This window comes from Tachyglossus aculeatus, chromosome 12 (genome assembly GCF_015852505.1).
Source record: "Tachyglossus aculeatus isolate mTacAcu1 chromosome 12, mTacAcu1.pri, whole genome shotgun sequence".
Classification (NCBI taxonomy): Eukaryota; Metazoa; Chordata; class Mammalia; order Monotremata; family Tachyglossidae; genus Tachyglossus; species Tachyglossus aculeatus.
Genome location: NC_052077.1, coordinates 11,377,486 through 11,399,481, shown reverse-complemented (window position 1 = coordinate 11,399,481; position 21,996 = coordinate 11,377,486).

Genomic DNA, 21,996 nt, shown 5'->3' with positions numbered 1-21,996 from the left:
CAATCAACCTGCGTATCAGGCAAAAACTCCTCACTCTCGGCTTCAAGGCTGTCCATCACCTCGCCCCCTCCTACCTCACCTCCCTTCTTTCCTTCTCCAGCCCAGCCCGCACCCTCCGCTCCTCTGCCGCTAATCTCCTCACTGGGCCTCGTTCTCGCCTGTCCCGCTGTCGACCCCCGGACCCAGTCCTCCCCCTGGCCTGGAATGCCCTCCCTCCGCACGTCCGCCAAGCTAGCTCTCTTCCTCCCTTCAAAGCCCTTCTGAGAGCTCGCCTCCTCCAGGAGGCCTTCCCAGACTGAGCCTCCTCCTTCCTCTCCCCCTCCTCCCCCCCGATCTCCCCGCCTTACCTCCTTCCCCTCCCCACAGCACCTGTATATATGTTTGTACAGATTTATTACTCTATTTTACTTGTACATATTTACTATTCTATTTATTTTATTTTGTTAATATGTTTTGTTTTGTCATCTGTCTCCCCCTTCTAGACTGTGAGCCCGCTGTTGGGTAGGGACCGTCTCTAGACATTGCCAACTTGTACTTCCCAAGTGCTTAGTACAGTGCTCTGCACACAGTAAGTGCTCAATAAATGTGATAGAATGAATAAACGAATAGAAAGTGCTCAATGAATGCTATTGATTGATTGATGATTCTACCTGCTCTGCAGAGTTGCTACAAGGCTTCAATGACTGTTGGGGTGAGGGGGGTATGAAATGGAAACCAATATTATTTTGGCACAAATATCATGAGGAGTTCAACAAGTTTAAAGTATTATATCGTTTCCTCCATTCTCTACTGGGTGGTATTACAGACCAAATTCTGCCTGACATTTAAGTATACTGGAAATAATATTTGATGGATACATAGAAGCAGCAAGGTCTAGTGGAAAGTGAGCCTGGGTTCTTATGCAGACTCTTCCGCTTGCCTGCTGTGTGATCTTGGGCAAGTCACTTAACTTCTCTGTGCCTCAGTTCCTTTATCTACAAATTGGAAATTTAATACCTTTGATCCCTCCTATTTAGATGGTGATCCCAGTGTGGGACCTTATTATCTTGTATCTACCCCAGCATTTAGTACAGTGCTTGGCACACAGTAAATGCTTAACAAATATTATTATTATAAGATTTACCAATCTTGTATTCTATCCTCAGTACATGAAATTTTGATTAGTGATTACTTATACTTTTTAAATATGAAATTCCAATGGTTAGCATTAAATAATAGTCTAAACACTTTCCTTGACTGTTTTCTTTTGTAGTTCTTATCCCCGTTCTCCCATTCAAATTCCCCTTGGTAAGGATTACCTTTCTCCTTCATATTCATGATCCCGTGTTTCATCTTTTCTGACAATTGTCCAAGATTGCCAATCTTATTCCACTGTAGCAGCTTGTCTTGTGACACCAAATTCCCAGGGCATTGATTGTATGTAAGCTCTTTTCTCCTGTCCTTGCAATTTTATGCAATTCTTTAGTCTTTCTTTCTTCTGTAATTCCGTCGATCTCTAGGCCTCCCATTATTTCTATGAGATGTGCCCCCAAATTCCAAGCCACTGAGCTCTGATTACCCAGTTTCCTTGCTTCTCTTACTTGTTTCCACAGATCTCCTCTGGTCAAGTTACCTGCTCGGTCCCCTGAAAATGGGATATTTTCTCTCAAATCACATCTCTGTTCTTTGCATGCAGTGTCATAATCTTAACATTTTTCACTTCGTTTTATCTGTATTTTTCAAACACCACTGTTCCCAGTGACTTTTGTTGCTGGGAGGGTTGTATTTCCTTTTCCAATTTTCTGATGAAAAGAGTAAAATAAAAAACACACACAATCCACCGTCAGTGGTAGGCAAACATGGAAACTATGTTTTAGACATTTTGCCTGTCTAGTCCACACCTAATGAAAACAGTGTTAGCCGTGGGACTTCATATCCAGTGAGTAGCAACCATGTATAATGTTGTTAATGACTGGAATTTTAAAAATAGCTTGAGAGGTTCTTTTCCAAGTTCCTCATAGTTTTAATTTCTTGTTTGCAGAGAAGCAGTGTGGTCTAGTGGAAAGAGCACAGGCCTAGAAGTCAGAAGGACCTGAGTTCTAATCCCAGTTCTGCTACATGTCCCTCTGTGTGACCTTGGGCGAGTCACTTAACATTTCTAGGCCTCAGTTACCTTATCTGTAAAATGGGGACTAAGAGAATGTGAGCCCCATGTGCAACAGGGACTGTGTCCAACCTGATTAACTTATATCTACCCCAGTGTTTAGAGCGGTGCTTGGCACATAGTAAGTCTTTAACATGTGCCATAATTATTATTATTGTCATTTTCCTGGACCTGTCTTCAGCTATGTGTGCTCTTCTTTTTTTTTTTTTTTCCTTTTTTGGATGGTATTTTTAGGTGCTCACTATGTGCCAGGCACATAAAGCTGTTAGATACAAGATAATCAGTTAAACACAACCCGTGTCCCACAGGCTCCCTGTCTTAAACCCCATTTTACAGCCGAGGTAAAACTGAGGCCAGAGAGAAGTTAATTGACTTGTCCCAGATAACACAGCAAACAAGTGGCAGAACTGGGATTAGAACCCAGGTCCTCTGACTCCTAGGCCCAAGCTCTTTCCACTAGACTGCACTGCTTTCTTTTTCGTTTTCTCCTTTCCTATTCCATTCCCACTGCATTGACAAATGATCTCAGATAATCTGTGTTGGTTGAATACCAATAGACAATGGCATATGTTCCCTTTAAGTGTTTAGTTTCACCATTGAGCATGTTGTGGCAGCTTACCTCTGCTCCAAGAGAACTTGTGTTTGAGCCTTTAGAGGCCTTTCTCTGTTAGAAAGAAGAAGGCCAGCAGGGAGACTGCAGGGAACAACGTAAGAGGGTATTTGTGATTGTGCCTGAGAGAGATTGGCTATGTGAATGTGTGGATTGTCCACTCATTGTTTCATCGAAATGGTTCTCTCTACTCTGAAGTTAGTTGAGAGCACTCTATATTTATTCCCTCAAAATATCTGAACTCAAGGCCAGCAATGATCTTAATTCTTCCTTTATTTTATTTACTTGGTCTTGCCATCCATTAATATGTCAACCCCTGACAACATTGCCTTCCCTTTTTTGGCTGGCATATTCATAGAGAGCTTCAAGTGAAGCATTATTTCATGCCTTCTCTCTCCTGTCTCTTTACACTTCCCCATCTGTCTTTGTACTTCTTTGTTCTTTAATAAATGTTATTGGGGCTTTTCCTTTCTCCCCTCTGCTCCTGCTGACAGTATTTTTAGATATGCATCTGTTTCGGGTTCTGAATTTGTCTTTAAAGTGCTTTCACTGTTTCCTTGATTTGGTTTCTTCCCCCAGCTTCTCTTATCAATTTCAAGCATTCTAAAAAGAGAATGGTACTTTTTCACTTAGCAGCCATAACATTAAAATGATCTCTTCTGGCTTTAAATAAATTTAACTGCTTTCATGTGTACTTAGCTTCCCAAGGTCAGCTGCCACTTTAATGTTGTATCTGAAAAAAAGATCACTATTCCATTTTCTTTTTCATTCACATTGTCCATATTTCCTGACAAATAGATTTTATTTTGTTGTCTGGTCCTCCCTCCTTTTCTAACTGAGAATTATTAGTATTGAGATGAGTTGGGGGATAGGACTCATCTCTGCCCTCTCTCATAAAGACTCCAAGTGTTTCACCTCATTTGTGATGACTCCTAAGCTTTCTTTTGAGAAGGCCCATATGTTACCTCCTGCTCCTGCTGGGTCTTACTATAGTTAACATTGATGGTCCCTTCTCTTAATCTTACTCTTGCCTTTATATACTTTTCCTTCAGTTGATGTCTCACTGCAGGGCTTATTTCAAAATGTTCCTTCTTATACTCACCTTTTGTTTCTTTGTTCCTCAACATTATCAATAGCAGAGCTTACCGTGTCCTTCACTCCTTTAACTTTATCTGAGCCTGAGGTTGAAGGAGCCTGCTCCTTTACTCCTCTCTATTCATCTCTGTGGATTTTTCTCCGGTTCTGTCTCTTTCCCTCTGGAAATCAGCTCCAACCAAAAGCATCTGACAAGACCAGGTTTAGTCTTTTTACTGTTCCTATTACAAGCAGGGGGTCTGAATTGTTGCTTTTCCACCTTTCTCATTTCTCCTTCTCCTTCCTCCCCTCTTGCTTCATGCTTTGTCTCCTTTCTTCTGTTTCTCCCCCTTATTCTTTTTAATGCCTCCTTTTCTGTTGTCCCCCACCCTTTTTTCCAAAGGCCTATTTATTCACTTCCCTATCCTTAAGTGACAAACTTTTTGTCCCTGGTATCTAAAGCAAGTTCCCCTTCAATTGGTCCACTCCTTTCCACTAGGACCATCTGTACTGTTTTGACTCTGTTTTTGGAGCAAACAGTTGCTACCCAGCATCTAGTAATAATAATAATAATGATGGCATTTATTAAGCGCTTGGTACATAGAAAATGCTTAACAAATGCCACAGTTATTTATTTTTATTATCAGTATTTACAGTCTTTTTCTCACCAAATGGTTTCCACAGTTATTGTTTCTCCATCAAATGTTTAAGGGCTTTACATCTGATTTACTGAAGCAGCAAACAGTGGGGTGTCATGTCTAGGTCCACATTTTCACTAGGTTTATGATACTAGGTTAGTATCTCTGCTTCCAGGTAAATGACCTGAATGCCCTCTTTGGGTCTCATTAGCTAAAGTTCTGCCTCCCTACCGTGCTATTTCTGCAGCCAAATTGGCACAGGAACATGTTCATATGATTTATTTGATTTAGATGTAAAAAGAATTAGACAAAAGTTAATTAGAAACCTTTGAAATTCAATGAGGACAAGTGCATTTAAGAGCTAAATATTTCCAAATCAAATATGTATTTGAAACTATTGCCAAAACGTACATTATTTGGAAAGATATTTGAAAGCAATAACGGTGCCTGGTTGAATGAAGCTGGAAACCATGAGAACCTGAGAAAAATATTTTACATCATCAACCGTCCATCTATATTTGGCAGAAATACAAGTGAAAAGAACAAATCTGAAATGGGGAACTTTCAAACACAGTTGGAGTTGTGTACACTTTAAAATGATGACAGTCTACATTATCATTTGGAAGTTCATTAAGAGAAAGCAAATTATGAAGCCTACAATGTCTGAGTGGCCTATACCTTTGTGAATTTGTGATAGAAAATGTAAATTAGATTTTCTTGCACACATATTCACATCACAGCACCCTGGAGGGTCTGACCGAAGATCTGCTTGATGAAGCCATAAGTAGAACAATCCATGTCTAGACATTTAGACACTAACTGTAAGGGTTTGAGGTCTGGCTTATTAAATCAACTGATGGGTCAAATGATCAACCTCCATGTTTGAGCATATTTTCTGTAAATTGCAATATTTTCTAAGAAGAAAGCACAGGAGATGGGAAGGTGAAATTGTATTGGGGGAAGACAAGAGAAGAGTGAAATGTAGAGGAATTAGTAGCCAGAGGAAAAAAGATTGCCACATAAACAAAAATGAAACTCTTGTTTGGCAGGAAAGTAATTTAGCTTTATGAACAGCTGCCTCTCAGAGGGTCAGGCATATGAGCAATTAAAATTAAACAAGTTGATTTTTAATTTGTCTTAGTAACTGTGATTGATCTTACAAAGTTGCTGTTGACTGTACATCAAGAAACAATTTAGGATCCAGTTTAAAACAAAGTTTATAATCCCTATTTAATGGATTTCAGTACCACAGGCAGTACAGTGCTGTAAAAATGATTAAAATGTGCCCTATCTCTGTGTAATCAATAAAACGTCCCACCCTAAGATTGGTTTACTTCCAAAGGCTCCTCAGCAGTGCTGTGTCTGTAGAATTCCAAATAAGCCATCTATCATTATTTCTGTACACAGGATTCATTAGACATCTCATCCTTCAGCTTATTAGCACTGAAGTCAGCCAAACAATCAAATCAAAAGGTCACCTTTTAACAAATATGTAGTTAGGCCAAAACATACATCAAACCTTTAACAGAAATGTGCCAGAAAACAGCAGCAGGAATGGATAAAAGGATTTAGGTAGAAAATTGGAAATACCTATGCCTGGTTGTTTGGCAAATTTACCATAATGTGCCACAGAAAAATTTAGCAAACTGAAGGAAAAGAATGGATCGTCATTAATTGGAAGTCAGCAAATAAATGAACCCAAATCATAGTATACCTCATTAAGAAAAAAAAAACCCTTAGCATGCTTTTTTTGTTCATTTAAAAAATTGGATTTGAAGTAAAGGGGAAGTTCAACTTCAGATTTTAACTTTTGATTTTCTTTATCTAAGATTGTAGGAGTTGTGATGCTTCATTTTGAAGATATATAGGCATAAAGCTAAGGTAATTTGCTATTTTGAACAGACAACACATTAATCAGCTACCTTACACTAAACAGTAAAAATTTTAAATATATGGACACTCCCTTTCTTTCTATAAAGGGGATCCATAAACACAAGTTAAACTTCAACTTTTTAACTTGCAAAGAGTACAACTCATGAAAATGATTTGGGTTAAATGAATATGTTGCTCTTGTTGGACTGCATTTCTGCAATTCAGTAAAATTAATGAGAAGGGAATGCATATCCTGAAAGATTAATATAATTAGAACCATTATTTTCACCTTGAAGAAAGTGGGCACATGCAAACGTTTCTTCGTTTAGTTTGCTCTATGTAGGTGAAATCTGGGTGCATTTATGCATGTCAGATAAACTAAATACCAGTATCAATATGACAAGTTATCCTAAATTGCTTTACCATTTTGACACAAAACAAGTGTAAATTAGCCTGGAACAGCTTGTAACATCTTATTTTTACAAGGGATAAAACCAAACCAAGAGATCACAGTTTTGAATTTCTGCCTGTTCTCCTCTCCACTTGGATTTCTTTTTCTGGACAAGACAAAGCATAATTAGAAAGGGAGTTGGACTGAATGATGTGAGATTATTGATGTGAAGTTTTTTTAATTGCATGTTTGGTTTTGCATTCATACTCAATTCCTTATTCTGGGTCTGAACCAAACTAGGGAATAAGTAATTGATTGAGAATATGACTGATTCCTCTCCCCCATCTTTCCCCCCTAGCCCGTCTTCGCCACCCCCCCCCCCAATTTTGTTTAAACGCACACAAGAAATTAAATTTCCAGCATTTTGTAATTAGGCAAAATTATCTGCAATTAAAAGGATATCTGTATCGATTGAATGACTGGCAGTTTGTTGACTTGCATAATTTTTTCAAACAAAATACACGTTTCCTCTCCAAATTAAGTGTTCTTTCCCATTCTTCTCCAACCCCAGCAGATATAGCCATCCGATTTTGATAGCTGGCAATGTGTTAATTAACCTTGAATCAAAATAGAAATATTTATTTGGTCTAGGAGCTCAGCAAGAACAAGCAAAACATTGTTGATATTAACGGCAGATGGTAGACTCTCATTGCCAGATACTAGAAGACATTACTGAGCAACATTTGGATTTTGCCTTTACTACTGTAGAATTCTCACATCTCCACATAGGCAAAAATGAGCAACTCAGCTTTGTCTGGTCACATGAGGAGAATGGATATTTCATCTCCCTGCTGCTCCCATGCACCTCTCCCACTGTCTATGCCCCTGAATCCATGAGGACCACCTCTTGTTTCTTTTTTATATTTATTTTATATATTTTTTAAAATTGTAACCGGGGTGCAGCTCTGAGACCTCCCTTACTAGGAAACTGGGCTAATCCGAGTGGAGGATGAGGTCTGAGAGAAGATTGCTGACCTCTGGTAGGGGCAGTGATGGCTCTCCCTTCCCAGACGTCATTCTCCTCTGCTGGTACCTACAAGCTTTATCCCCCATGTTTGTGTGAATGCTACACTAAAAGGACATTGAATTTGCGTGTCTGTGGCTTCTCACCTTCATCCTTCTGCTTCTATTCTTTCTGCCGCCTTTTCCAGTTCGTCCCTTTCTATCTCCTTGAACCTCAAATGCTTCTACCACTGTCTAATGCTTGTGAGTGTGTTTCACAGCTGAGTATTAGGTGTGATGCTCTTTGTAGAGCCAAATCAATCAATCAATCATATTTATTGAGCGCTTACTGTGTGCAGAGCACTGTATTAAGCTCTTGGGAAGTACAAGTTGGCAACATATAGAGACAGTCCCTACGCAACAGTGGGCTCACAGTCTAGAAGGGGGAGACAGAGAACAAAACCAAACATATTAACAAAATAAAATAAATAGAATAGATATGTACAAGTAAAATAAAATATGTACAAGTAAGCCAAAGGTAGATTGTCTCTGAGTGTAAAAATGCTTTGCGACTGACCAGTTGTACAGATACTGGAATTTATATACTTAGAGAGGTGGTAAGGGCTCAACCTTGAATTCTTTGTTTTCATCAGGTTTTTTTTAATGGCATTTGTTAAGTGCTTACTATGTGCCAAGCACTGTTCTAAGCGCTGGGAAGATACAAGGTAATCAGGTTGTCCCACATGGGGCTCACAGTCTTAATCCCCATTTTACAGATGAGGTAACTGAGGCACAGAGAAGTGAAGTGACTTGCCCAAAGTCACACAGCTGACAAGTGGCAGAGGCGGGATTAGAACCCATGACCTCTGACTCCAAAGCCCATGCTCTTTCCACTGAGCCACTGGTTTTAGTACCGTCTACAATGGCAGTTGTTTGGGAACAGAAAAAAAAAAGAAACACAGCGGTTGAAGTTTACAGTGTGCTAAATTGGCTCTGTTTTTAGGTTTTATGAGGCATATATCATTTTAAATTAAGCTTCTTCATATTCTTTCATTTGAAGGAAGAGTTCTCTTCTGCTTTGAGAAATACAGCAGTTTTCCTAAAATTCAATTATGAAGCTTAAGACAGTGAAATCTTGTACTTTACAACATCCCACATACTTTCCATTTTTAAACAAACCTTCCCCACCATCACTAACTTCAACAGAGACAGTTGTTAAAGCAGTTTACTCTGTTCCCAGCCAGGTGATTTTATGTTTTTGATTTTTCACAGTTTCCAGTCTTTCAAGCCTGGTTTGATTATTGGAATTGCAGTCGTTGCTAAAATTTCTTCCCAGTCACCAGGGGGACAGTGGAAGTTGGAACCTGCAATTTGCTCTTATCCCTCTATCCCATATTTTGTATGTGGGCAGAAAATGTCTCTGCCATCTCTGTTGTATTGTATTCTCCCAAGCGCTTAGTGCAGTGTTCTGTAAATAGTAAGCACTCAATACCATTTTTGATGATGAGATTGCAAATTCCCGCAGATTACACCATTTTTGATTTTGGCTCCTTTGTCCTAAAGTTTTGGGTTTCAGAAATATTGTCATGATCATCAGCATTTATTACATGCCTCTGTGCAGTGAACTGTACTGCAAACTTACCGTATTCCGAGAGCGGCACATGTGTTTCCTGTTAATGCAGGCATATACTATATTCCTTGAAAGTATGGTTGGCTCATGGATGACTGTATCATGGGGTTGTTCACTGTCCCAAAGACTTTCATGACAAAGTGCAATCCATTTCAGAATCTCTTGAAAAGTAATATGGAATTATTTGACATGCAGTATACTCAAATGATGTCACTAAATCATTAATCTTTTAGAAAACTAGTAAGTGTAACATCTCAATATTAAATAAGTGAGGAGTTTTAGTACCATTATGAGTTTTCAGGAGGCTGTAGATGTAGAAACTTGTTCTGCTGACTAGTTTTTCCAACTTTAGATTGAACAACCACTTTCTTGTACTTACTTAAAGCACCTTGTAGCAGGTCAACTCCTTCTGAGCCCTTCTGAGCACCTCTGAACTCTCTTCCACCAGGGTCAAGCAGAATTGTAAATTCATTATTTTTTTTTTCCACTATGAAAATAGCCACTCACTGTTACAAAGTCTCACTGTCAGGAGAGTCAACTATATAATTCAGCTTGAAGGGTAGAGTGCTTGATACACAGTATTTTAAAAGACAATTTACTTGAAAAAAAAATATGAGGGACTGTTTGTAATTTTTTATGGATTACCAATGTAGATTATATATATTTTTTCTTTCTAAATTAGACTGTAAGCCCTATGTAGACACAGGAACTATGCTGATCTGATTATATCTACCCTAGTGCTTGCCACATAGTATGCACTTAAAAATGGCACAATTATAAATTATTACTCTGAGTAAATTCTATCATTTATTTCTATCTTCAAATTAAAACCTCTGATAAGGGATTTTATATGAGTATTTTTTATTAAATGGCTTTGGGATAGGGGAAAAGAGTGACAAGAATAAAAGCAAGTTCTACAACTTTCTTGAGCACTCTCTCTCTCTGTTGTCTTTTTTATATATGTTATATATTGGGAGAGAACAAAAGAAATAGAAAATATGCTCTTTCCCCACAAGGAGCTTACAACTACAAAATAATATAAGGTTCGGAGAAGTACTTGAAGAGAGTAAGGAAATCCATATGTGCAAAAGCCTGCAGGTGTTAGTAGCTCAGTGATTAACTAGCAGAAAAGTACTCCCAGAGAGGGAATTCCATATGCCTGTAATGTTCCTTTTTCCAATTTTAATAAAATTGATTTAAGGGAGAAAAATAAAAGGTTTAGTGTCTAGGTTAATAATCTTTATGCCTCATAGAGGAAAACATGGGTTTTCTCTGCTGGATATTTATTTATCTTGTCCAGTTTTATGCCTTCTCTATCTCCCGAGTGCTTAATTAACAAGCTATGATTTTCAAGGGAAAATAATGGCTTGGCACTGGAAAAGAACTTTCCACTATTAGAATAGCCACTCGGTAGCCCAGAGAAGACTTCCTTTGTAAAAGCAACAAATAAGAATGTCCCTCATTGCCTCAACTTTAATTTGCCAATTTATGTCTGTGTCATGTCTCACCATATAGTTTTTTTTTTCAATTTCTATGACAACGTAAGAACTTAAAACTGGGAATTACTCCTATTACTGCATGACTTAACACTGCAAATTTAAGATATAGTAATTATTTGTATTTAAAAACTATTTAGGCACAATGTGAAATATATCACAAAATCAAAAATATTTGAGATTAAAAAATGGGTGCTGATAAGTAGATTTTGGTGATAATGTATATCGCAGAAGTATGAAAACATGTATCGTCTTTCCCTAAATGCCTTGAAATTGGTTTTGCTAGTGCCTAGGGCGTGGCTATCTGCAAATATTTTTGTGCATTTGACAGAGCAATCACCTATGTTGTGCATGAGACTGTGAGCCCGTTGTTGGGTAGGGATTGTCTCTATCTGTTGCTGAATTGTACTTTCCAAGCACTTAGTACAGTGCTCTGCACACAGTAAGTGCTCAATAAATACGATTGAATGAATGGTGCTTATATTCCCAGCCCGCACCCTTCACTCCTCTGCTCCTGACCTTCTCACTGTACCTCATTCTCGCCTGTCCCGTCGTCAACCCCCGGTCCATGTCCTCCCCCTGGCCTGGAATGCCCTCCCTCCACACATCTGCCAAGCTAGTTCTCTTCCATTAAACCCCTACCGAGAGCTCACCTCCTCCAAGAGGCCTTCCCAGACTGAGCCCCCTTTTTCTTCTCCTCCTCCCCGTCCCCCCGCCCTACCTCCTTCCCCTCCCCACAGCACCTCTATATATGTTTGTACAGATTTATTACTCTATTTTACTTGTACATATTTACAATTCTATTTATTTTGTTAATGATGTGCATTGATCTTTAATTTTTTTTAAAGGCATTTATTTCTATTTGTTCTGACGTCTTGACACCTGTCCACTTGTTTTTGTTGTCTGTCTCCCCCTTCTAGACTGTGAGCCCACTGTTGGGTAGGGACCGTCTCTATATATTGCCAACTTGTACTTCCCAAGCGCTTAGAACAGTGCTGTTCACACAGTAGGTGCTCAATAAATACGATTGAGTGAATGAATGATATTTGCTGCCACAGATCCTTTAAAATAATGTCAGGAAAATATAGGGACAGATGACATCTTCTTCTCTGGCACAGCACCAACGAACAACAAAGTTCACCTTTTCTGCTAGAAGGAATGCTTGAACTTGCTTATAAGGGGACTTTAACATGATGTCAGTCAGTCATAGTTGAGTGCTTATTGCATGCAGTGCACCATACTGAGCATGATTCTCCTCTCTCCCTCTTTGCAGTTGAGCAAAATTCAGAGAAGCAGCGTGGCTCAGTGGAAAGACCACGGGCTTGGGAGTCAGAGGTCCTGGGTTCAAATCCCGGCTCCGCCGCTGTCAGCTGTGTGACTTTGGGCAAGTCACTTAACTTCTCTGTGCCTCAGTTATCTCATCTGTAAAATGCAGATTGATTGTGAGCCCCACATGGGACAACCTGATCACCTTGTATCCTCCCCAGCGCTTAGAACAGTGCTTTGTACATAGTAAGCACTTAACAAATATCAAAATTATTATTATTATTATTGTCGCAGTGTGTTTTAGCTCGGGGGGTTTCCAGGTTGCATACGGGCTTGACTCTTGGTGGAGTGGTAGACAACAGGTGAGTAAAAATATTCCTCTAGACTGCAAACTCCTTGTGGACAGGGAACTTATCTGAAGCAGCGTGGCTTTGTGGATAGAGTATGGGCCTAGGAGTCAGAAGGACCTGGGTTCTAATCCCGGCTCTGCCACTTATCCGCTGTGTGGCCTTGAGCAAGTCACTTCACTTCTCTGTGCCTCAGTTACTTCATCTGTAAAATGGAGATTGAGAGTGTGAGCCAATTTGTACTTCCCAAGCACTTAGTACAGTGCTTTGCACACAGTAAGCGCTCAATAAGTACGATTGAATGAATGAATGAATGACAGAGACTGTGTCCATCGTGTTTAACTTGTATCTACCCTAGCACTTAGTGCCTGGCACAAAGTAAGTGCTTAACAAGTATGATAATTATTATTGTTACCAAGTCTAGAATTTTACCATCCCAAGTGCTTAGTATAGCACTCTGCAAATACACTAGGGGCTCAAAAAATATGAATAAATTGGTTACCTATTGCTATTTAACAAAGGAGGCAGACAAACTTCTGGAGGGAAGATTATTGCTTCCACACTGTGGGTGATGGTGGCTGCCACAGAGAAGCACGTTTTTGTGCACTCTCTCGACCGCCATATAGACTACTGGAGAATCACCATCCTGATATTATTATTCTTATTGTGTTTGCTGAACACTCACTATGTGACAAGCACTGTTCTAAGGGCTGTGTCCAAAATATAATCTCATATTATCATGTAGTTATGAGAATATCGTTTTGGACACAGCCCCACATGGAACTCATAGTCTAGGTAGGAGGGAATAGTGTTTAGTCTCCATTTTACAGATAAGGAAACTGAGGGGCATGTAAGTGACTTCCCCAAGGTCACATGGCAGATAAGTGGTGAAGCCAGAATTAGAACTCAGGTGCTCTGATTCCTATAGCCAGGCTCTTTCTACTAGGGCACACTGCTTGCCTATGTCCCTTGGTGGTTCATTAGTTAGGAATTTCACTTTCCCCCATTCTCCTAATCCCTCCTTTGACTCATTTGCCTCCCTGCTTGTTTTCTTCCATTTCAAACACTGGTAATTTTTCTTTTCAGTTTCATTATTTTCCATGGGCTTTTCTGTACACAGCTTGGCTTCTCCTTCTTAGGTTGGCAAGACTTCTTCTTTGGGCTAAATAGATTTTCCACTGATGGTCTCTTTGACAAGGCTTTGCTTATTTTTTTCAATTTTTTCAATGTTATTTGTTGTGTTCACTACGTGCCAAGCACTGTATTAAGCACTGAGTTAGATACAAGCTAATAAGTCACCATCCACTTCGCACTTCACAGTCTTAATCCTCATTTTGAAGATGAGGTAACTGAGGCACAGAGAAGTTGTGACTTGCTGAAAGTCACACAGCAGATGAGTGGTGAGCTGGGATTAGAACCCAGGTTCCCTGTCTCTCAGGCATGTGCTTTATCCACTAGTGTACACTGTGTCCCTGTTGTTCCCTGCCTTCATCAATAACTTTTCCATCTTAATCCCTATGACTTCTCTGCCTTTCACATTTCACTTATCTGTTTGTGCTTTGCCTATCCAGCCAATTTAATTTGTAACCCCGGGGTGGCGGGGTGGGGGAAAATTTTATGTATCTTTATTTAGTGTTTCAGATATTGTTGGAGCATTACAAATATTAAAGACTGAGTGCCAATATTTTATTGGATAAGTGAAAAAAGTGGAGAAACTAGAATACAGTTTCACGGAGACCTAAATTGCAGCATAATGGACTGTTCGTCATTTTCAATAAGCTAAACCACCCATTTGCTTTTTAAAAAACTGGTAGCTAAAATTCTACGTATAATTACTTTTAAACTTGGGGCTAATAAGATTCAACCTGTGTGATTATACTGAATTAGGCTCAAGGACTGATACCTTTCCTAATTGGCACAGTGTGACCTATATTAAATGCTAGTTATATATTTTTGTATTGGTGAAATTGCTCTAAATTTCCTTCCTGGGATTGCTGATTGAACCAGTCTTTCCTGTACTCTCTTTAGGCCCCCCTTTCTCATCTATTTTTGATACTGCAGGCCTCCTATTAGCAGATGTTTCTTTAAACTTTCAAGAACATTTAATTATTAACAGGAGATCAAAAAGACCCTACTAACGTATAAACCATTTAATGACTAAAATTTTATCTTCTCTATTGGATCTATGAAGACAATACCTTCCCACTCTGAGGGAATGTGAAGAAAGACAGACTTTTAATGTAGCACTGTGTAAAACTACTCTGCATGCAAGTAGTTGTGAAAACAAATATTGTTTATTATATCTGTCATTGGTAAGCCTTTTCATGAAAATGAAATGCCTAAGGCAAGACATCTCCCTCTGGTCTTCAAAAAACAAAAGCAAGACTCCAAAAGGAGAGACTACTATTTGTGTATAAATATGTTGAAGCTTTTTTGGATGAGTTCTTTATGTAGTGGCTTGAAATGGAGGGGGGATTTGACGGTTCACCCAGCAACCACCCCTTCAAAGTCATAGAAAATAGGCATAGCTTTAGAGACTTAAGATTTTAAACAGTTGTTAAATCTGATTGTGGTTTCCGCATGCTTTGAACTTAATCAAACCTGTTGGGTGAATGCAAAGGAAGCAGTCTTCTGTCTCTGCATCATTCCTTTTAGGAAACCATAGATATGTTCAGTGTTTTTACTTCAAATAAATCAAAATGAGACCAGACACTGTGATGCCTCAAATTTGATAAGGCAGACAAAAGCTATCATAAGGGTTGGTGGGGGGGGAGCAATACAAAGAAATCAATGGGAGAAAGGTTTAAGAGTCTCTGTCAAGTAATTTAATAATAATATGTGGTATTAAATGCTTACTGTGCACGAGCAGTGAACAAAGCACTAGGAAAGATGCAAATACATGCAGGTCAGAATCAGTTTTGTCCCATGTGGGGCTCACAGTTTAAGGGAGAAAAGATGGCTTATCCTAATTTTTCAAATGAGGAAACTGAGACATAGAAGTTAGTGCTCTTTCCACTAGGCAATGCTGAATCTCAATTTGAGATCAGATGCATATTGCCTGAAAAATGAAAATAAAATGTTTTGAACAGCCTCATAAAAGAATCATGCTTCTAATGGCAGTGACTATAAATCTTTCTGAAGGGGTTCAGTACTGAGGCCAGATTTATAACTTGATTGGCTCATTGAATATGTGTTCATCCCTCATTTTATTTCATTCAGGATCAGTCTAACCTGCTTTCAGAACCTGTGTCTAGGAGTTGATGTTAATTGACTTGGCTGAACCAATACCCACCAAACACACTGATTTTCTTAGCCAAAATTTCTAAAACTCTGAAAAAAGCATCTAAGGCATTCAAAAATAAAGGCAAATGAAGAGTTAAATAAACCTCCACAACCAAGGTCAAATTGAAGGTGCAAACAGCAGTGTGGCCTAGTGAAAAAAGCACGGCCTGGGAGTCAGAAGATCTGAGTTCTAATTCTGGCTCAGCCAATTGCTTGCTCTGTGATCTTGCAAGTCACTGACTTCTTTGTGTCTCAGTTACCTCATCTGTAAAATGGGGATTAAGACTATGAGCTCCATGAGAGGCATGGACTGTGTCCACCTAATTACCTTGTATCTACCCCAACACTTAAAACAGTGACTGACACATGATAAGAGCTTAAAAAATACAGTGCAAATGATGCTCATTAGTCTGGAAAAAGGAAGGTTGAACTGGGGCAGGTTAATGATGCAGTAGAAAATCATGAAAGGTGTGGACAGGTCATCAAATCCCACCACTTCAAAATTTAAGGGCATATATTGAAGTTGGTAGTGCCAGAGTCAAAACTAACTAAAGGGGACATTTTTTTCCCCTAACCGAGGATGATAAGAACAAAACACTTGTTGTCACTGGAATTTGCATCATCAAAAAAAATCAAAACTTCAGGAAGATGGTTAGAGGGAAAGTTCTAGATGTTAAATGGTGCATTCGTATTCATGAAGAGGGATGCAAAGAGGGCAACCTTCACATTATTGTGCCAGATTTGCTTGTATCCACCCCAGTGCTTAGTACAGTGCCTAGCACATAGTAAGCATTTAACAAATACCATTATTATTATTATTATTATTATCATTATCATTATTATTATTATTAGGTGAACTGGTCAATTTCATTGTAAAGAAAAGCAGGAGAACATTGGAAAAAGCATGGACTTTGGGAGTCAGAGGTCATGGGTTCTAATCCCGGCTCTGCCTCTTGTCAGCTGTGTGACTTTGGGCAAGTCACTTAACTTCTCTGTGCCTCAGTTACCTCATCTGTAAAATGGGGATTAAGACTGGGATCACCTTGTATCCCCCACAGCACTTAGAACAGTGCTTTGCACATAGTAAGTGCTAAGCAAATACCATCATCATTATTATTATCAAATATGGTGGCCTTATTGATTTCAAAATACCTTATTTTGCTGCTGTATGAACAGTACCAGCCTCTCTTATTCCTTAAGTACAGTCCCGGTCTTTTCAGGCTTTTCATGTGATTTGCCTAATTCCAATTTTAAGACATACTGCATTAAGGGAATGCCCTCCATGTTGCAATATAGCACAAACACAGAGCTGGCATGTACCGCTTCTCTGTTTTGTTTTGGTTTTTCGTCTGTCACATTTTCTCTATCCTCTCACTTAACTCCCTTTCCGGGAAAGGCAGCTGATTTCATCAAAGGAAAATATAAATAAATAAATTGAACTAAACTCATTTTATCTCTGAACCAAACAATTCACAGTATGTCAAAAGTTACCATAAATTCTTATAGGACAGAGATCATTTCTTTTGTATTCTGTGTAAGTTAGTTTCCAGTCAGTATTCCTTTTGGATGTCTGCTGTTTCTGTGGTACCAAGAGTATTCAGAACCGTTTGCTATTTTGATTCCTATCAATCTTTTTGATAATTCAGTTTATTAGCCATATTTATAATTTTAATTGAAATTTAAGTTAGGATTTGCCAAGTCCTCATTTTCTAAGAGAGGATGAAGTTTCTACTGCTGCATTTTTTTTCAATGGTATTTGTTAAGCGCTTGCTATGTACCAGGCACTGTACTCAATTCTGAGGTAGGTACAAACTAATCAGGTTGGACACAGTCCATGTCCCACAGTCTTAATCCACATATTACAGATGAAGTAACTAAGGAACCGAAAAGTTAAGTGACTTGCCCAAGGTCGCACAGCAGACAAGTGCTGGATTAGAACCCAGGTTCTGTTTACTCCAAGGGCCTGTACTGTAACCACAGACCCACGCTGCTTAATGTGCTAAATCATATTTGCTGTTATTAAATATCTGTTTCCATGAGAATTTTATCAAAGGCCGAATAATACTCATAATTACGAATTTTGCTCATGTCCGGAATTTGCAAAAATGCTGATTTTCTATTTGACACACATTTCTCGTCTCCGAGAATGTGTTGTAAGCATCTACAGCACACAGATTTAGACTGAAGAAAATAAGTAAAACAAACACAAAAAGACACTTGAACTGATTTTTCCATTTAGTCAGGCTCAAAAAAAAAATGTTGCAATTAAGACAGACCTGATTACATGCAGACTAGTAGTTAGTAGTTAGACCTTACGTCACTTGACTGACCACAGTAAACACTAAATCTTTCTGAAATGAAACACTATTTTACTTTACTCATGTGGAAATAGAGAAGAACTGACTCTCTTGCTATTTCACATTCAAAAAGCAAGTGGGGATAATCTAACACAGACAAACTTTGTTTATCTTGTACCTGTTTGAAAGGTTGTTCCGTCTCTAGGTTATACCGTTCTAGAGGCTCAGATGAAATGTAATTGTTGGTGTTTGGTGTCAAGGGGAGAAATGGTGTGCCTCAGGGAAAAACCAGAAATTTCAGACATGGAGTGAAGAGGTCCTAAAACTAGCAGTAGTAGCAGCAATATGTTATAGACTAAATTTTGGACCCCTGGCAGTGCTGCAACATTGTGCTACCTCATCTCCTGTGGACCATATTGTTCTCCAACCATTTTAGTCTATGTTACCGCCTGTCAATATTAAGTGTCCATAACTGTTGGTTTCACAGATTAAAAGTTCTTATTGTAAGCTTCTTGAGGGCAGGGATCATGTCTACAAGTTCTCTTATACCCTACCAAGAACTTAGTTTGATGCTCTGCACAATCAATCAAATTTATTGAGCATTTAGTATGTGCAGGACACTGTACTAAACACATGGGAGAGTAAAAAATGAAGTACACATTTCCTGCCCACAACAAGCTTACAGTCTAGAGCACGCAACAAATACCATTGAATGATTCAGTGCACCTGAGGTAACAGCAGTGCAATAGCAGATATTCATAGGATCAATCTATGATATTTATTGTGCACTCACTGTGTGCAGAGCACTATACTAAGTGCTTAGCATACAAAAGAGTTCGTAGACATTCCCTGCCCACAGTGAGCTTACTGTATAGAAGGAAAGACAGACAATATAAATGAATTATGGATAGGATTCAAGGTGGTTGGCTGGGTTATTTCATTTTTAATGACATAACTGACATTAGAAATGATTTAATGTTTGTTCAGTGCCACCAGTCCTGGTGATATTTGCTACTTCTGAACTGTGTAATTTGAGTACGTAAGCATCCTGTTGTTTGATGCTTTCTCCTGCTTCTGCAGGAGAAGCAGCATGGCTTAGTGGAAAGGGAATGGGTTGGGAGTCAGAGGACATGGGTTCTAAATCCGGCTCCACCACTTGTCTGCTGTGTGACCTTGGGCAAGCCACTTAACTTCTCTGTACCTCAGTTACGTAATCTGTAAAATGAAGATTAAGACTGTGAATCCCATGTAGGACAACCTGATTGCCGAGAACATAGTAAGCATTTAACAAATACCATAATTATTATTAATTATTATCGTGTGACTATATGTTAAGATTGCGGTAACTAACTCTCTTCCCCACTGTTCTTAGAAAATCCAATAACAATATTATAGAGACAGCATAGCCTAGTGGCACAAGCATTAGCCTGGAAATTGACACCTTGATTCTAATCCCTGTCTTTCCACTTGCTGATTCTGTGATGATAGTAATAATTGTATTTTTATGTGAAGTGCTTACTATGTGCCAAGCACTGTAATAAACACTGGGGTAGATACAGGGTAATAGGGACCCTTATGGGGCTCACAGTCTTAATAGGAGGGAGAACAGGTATTGCATTGCCATTTTATCGATGAGGAAACTGAAGCACAGAAAAGTTAAGTGACTTGGCCAAGGTCACACAGCAGAGACATGGCACAGGCTGGGTTATAACCTGATCCTTTTCCTCCCAGGCCCCTGTTCTTTCCACTAGGATGTACTGCCTCTCACCTTGGGCAAGTAACTTTTCTGTGCCTAAGTTTCCTCACCTGTGAAATAGGGGTTTGCTCAAACTGCCCCTTCATTTATGAGTCTGGGGGGCATGGACTTGATTCATTATACCTACCCTTGTTTTGACTCAACATAAGCCCTTGGTAACTGTTAATTAGTAATATTATACGCTCACTTTCAGGACATGAAATAATAATAATAATTCCGATATTTGTTAAACGCTTAGAGAAGCACCATGGTTCGGTGGAAAGAGCATGGGTTTGGGAGTCAGAGGTCTTGGGTACTAATCCCGACTCCACCACTTGTCAGCTGTGTGACTTTGGGCAAGTCACTTAACTCCTCTGTGCCTCAGTGACCTCATCTGTAAAATGGGGATTAAGACTGTGAGCCCTGTGTGGGACAACCTGATCACCTTGTACCCAACCCAGTGCTTAGAACAGTGCTTTGCACATAGTAAGCATAGTAGTAAGCACATAGTAAGCGCTTAACAAATGCCTTCATTATTATTATTACTATGTGCCAAGCACTGTTCTAAGCGCTGGGGTAGATACAAGGTTATCAGGTTGTCCCACCTCGGGCTCACAGTCTTAATTTCCATTTCACAGATGAGGTAACTGAGGCGCAGAGAACTTAAGTGACTTGCCCAAGGTCACATAGCAGACTAGTGGTGGAGCCAGGATTAGAACCCATGACCTCTGACTCCCAAGGCCATGCTCTTTCCACTAAGCCACGCCGAGTCAGCTGTATGTTAGCAAGCCCGAAGAAAGCAAGGGACAGTGACTTGATACCAAGAGAAGCAGCGTGGCCCAGTGGAAAGAGCATGGGCTTTGGAGTCAGTGGTCAAGGGTTCAAATCCCGGCTCCACCAGTTGTCACCTGTGTGACTTTGGCCAAGTCACTTAACTTCTCTGTGCCTCAGTTACCTCATCTGTAAAATGGGGATTGACTGTGAGCCCTCCGTGGGGCAACCTGGTCACTCTGTAGCCTCCCCAGCACTTAGAATTGCACATAGTAAGCACTTAATGAATGCCATCATTATTATTATTACCACCACTACACAAGGCCCTCTTTACGACAAGTATGTGGCATTATCAAAGAGTGTTGTCATCTGGAGTAGGTATATAAGGTGTTTGGGATGCATTGGATGACACCATCACTTCACCTTCGCTCCCACGGGGCCCCTTCCCAGACTGAGCCCCTTCCTTCCTCTCCCCCTCGTCCCCCTCTCCATCCCCCCCATCTTACCACCTTCCCTTCCCCACAGCACCTGTATATATGCATATATGTCTGTACATATTTATTACTCTATTTATTTTACTTGTACATACCTATTATATTTATTTTTATTTTGTTAGTATGGTTGGTTTTGTTCTCTGTCTCCCCCTTTTAGACTGTGAGCCCACTGTTGGGTAAAGACTGTCTCTATATGTCGCCAACTTGTACTTCCCAAGCACTTAGTACAGTGCTCTTCACACAGTAAGTGCTCAATAAATACGATTGATTGATTGATTCACCAAATGCCATTTCACTATTTACTTGTTTTACGTTGTTTGGGAGTGTGGGACAAGGCTGCAGAATCCTAGGAGCTGGGGCAGGTTGTCGTTCTGCTCTTGGGTTAGAAGAGCAGCTATCTGAAGAGATGTTTGGTTGATTTTCTATAGTTTTGAGTTTTAAAATTATACACCCGAATAGTCCAACATTTCCTTCTTTCTTGTAATGCAAGGAGTTATGATATTAGGTGATTATTGTATGTCCTGCACTGTGCTAAACCCTGGGGTGGGAGAAGCAGCATTGTCTAGTAGTTAGAGCTTGGGCCAGGAAGTCAAAAGGATCTGGATTCTAATCCCACCCCATCATTTGTCTGCTGTGTGAGCTTTGACGAGTCACTTAACTTCTCTGTATTTCAGTTCCCTCATCTGTAAAATGGCAATTAATACTGTGAGCCCCATGTGGGACAGGGAACTGTGTCCAACCTGATTAATTTGATGATAGCATTTGTTAAGCACTTACTATGTGCAAAGCACTGTTCTAAGCGCTGGGCACTGGAATCTACCCCAGTGCTCAGTACAGTGCCTAGCACATAAGGAAAACCACAAGATGACTAGATACAGCGAGATTGTGACTGGCCCACGGTTACACCTCAGACCTGTGGCAGAAGTGGATCTTTTGTCTCCTAGTCCC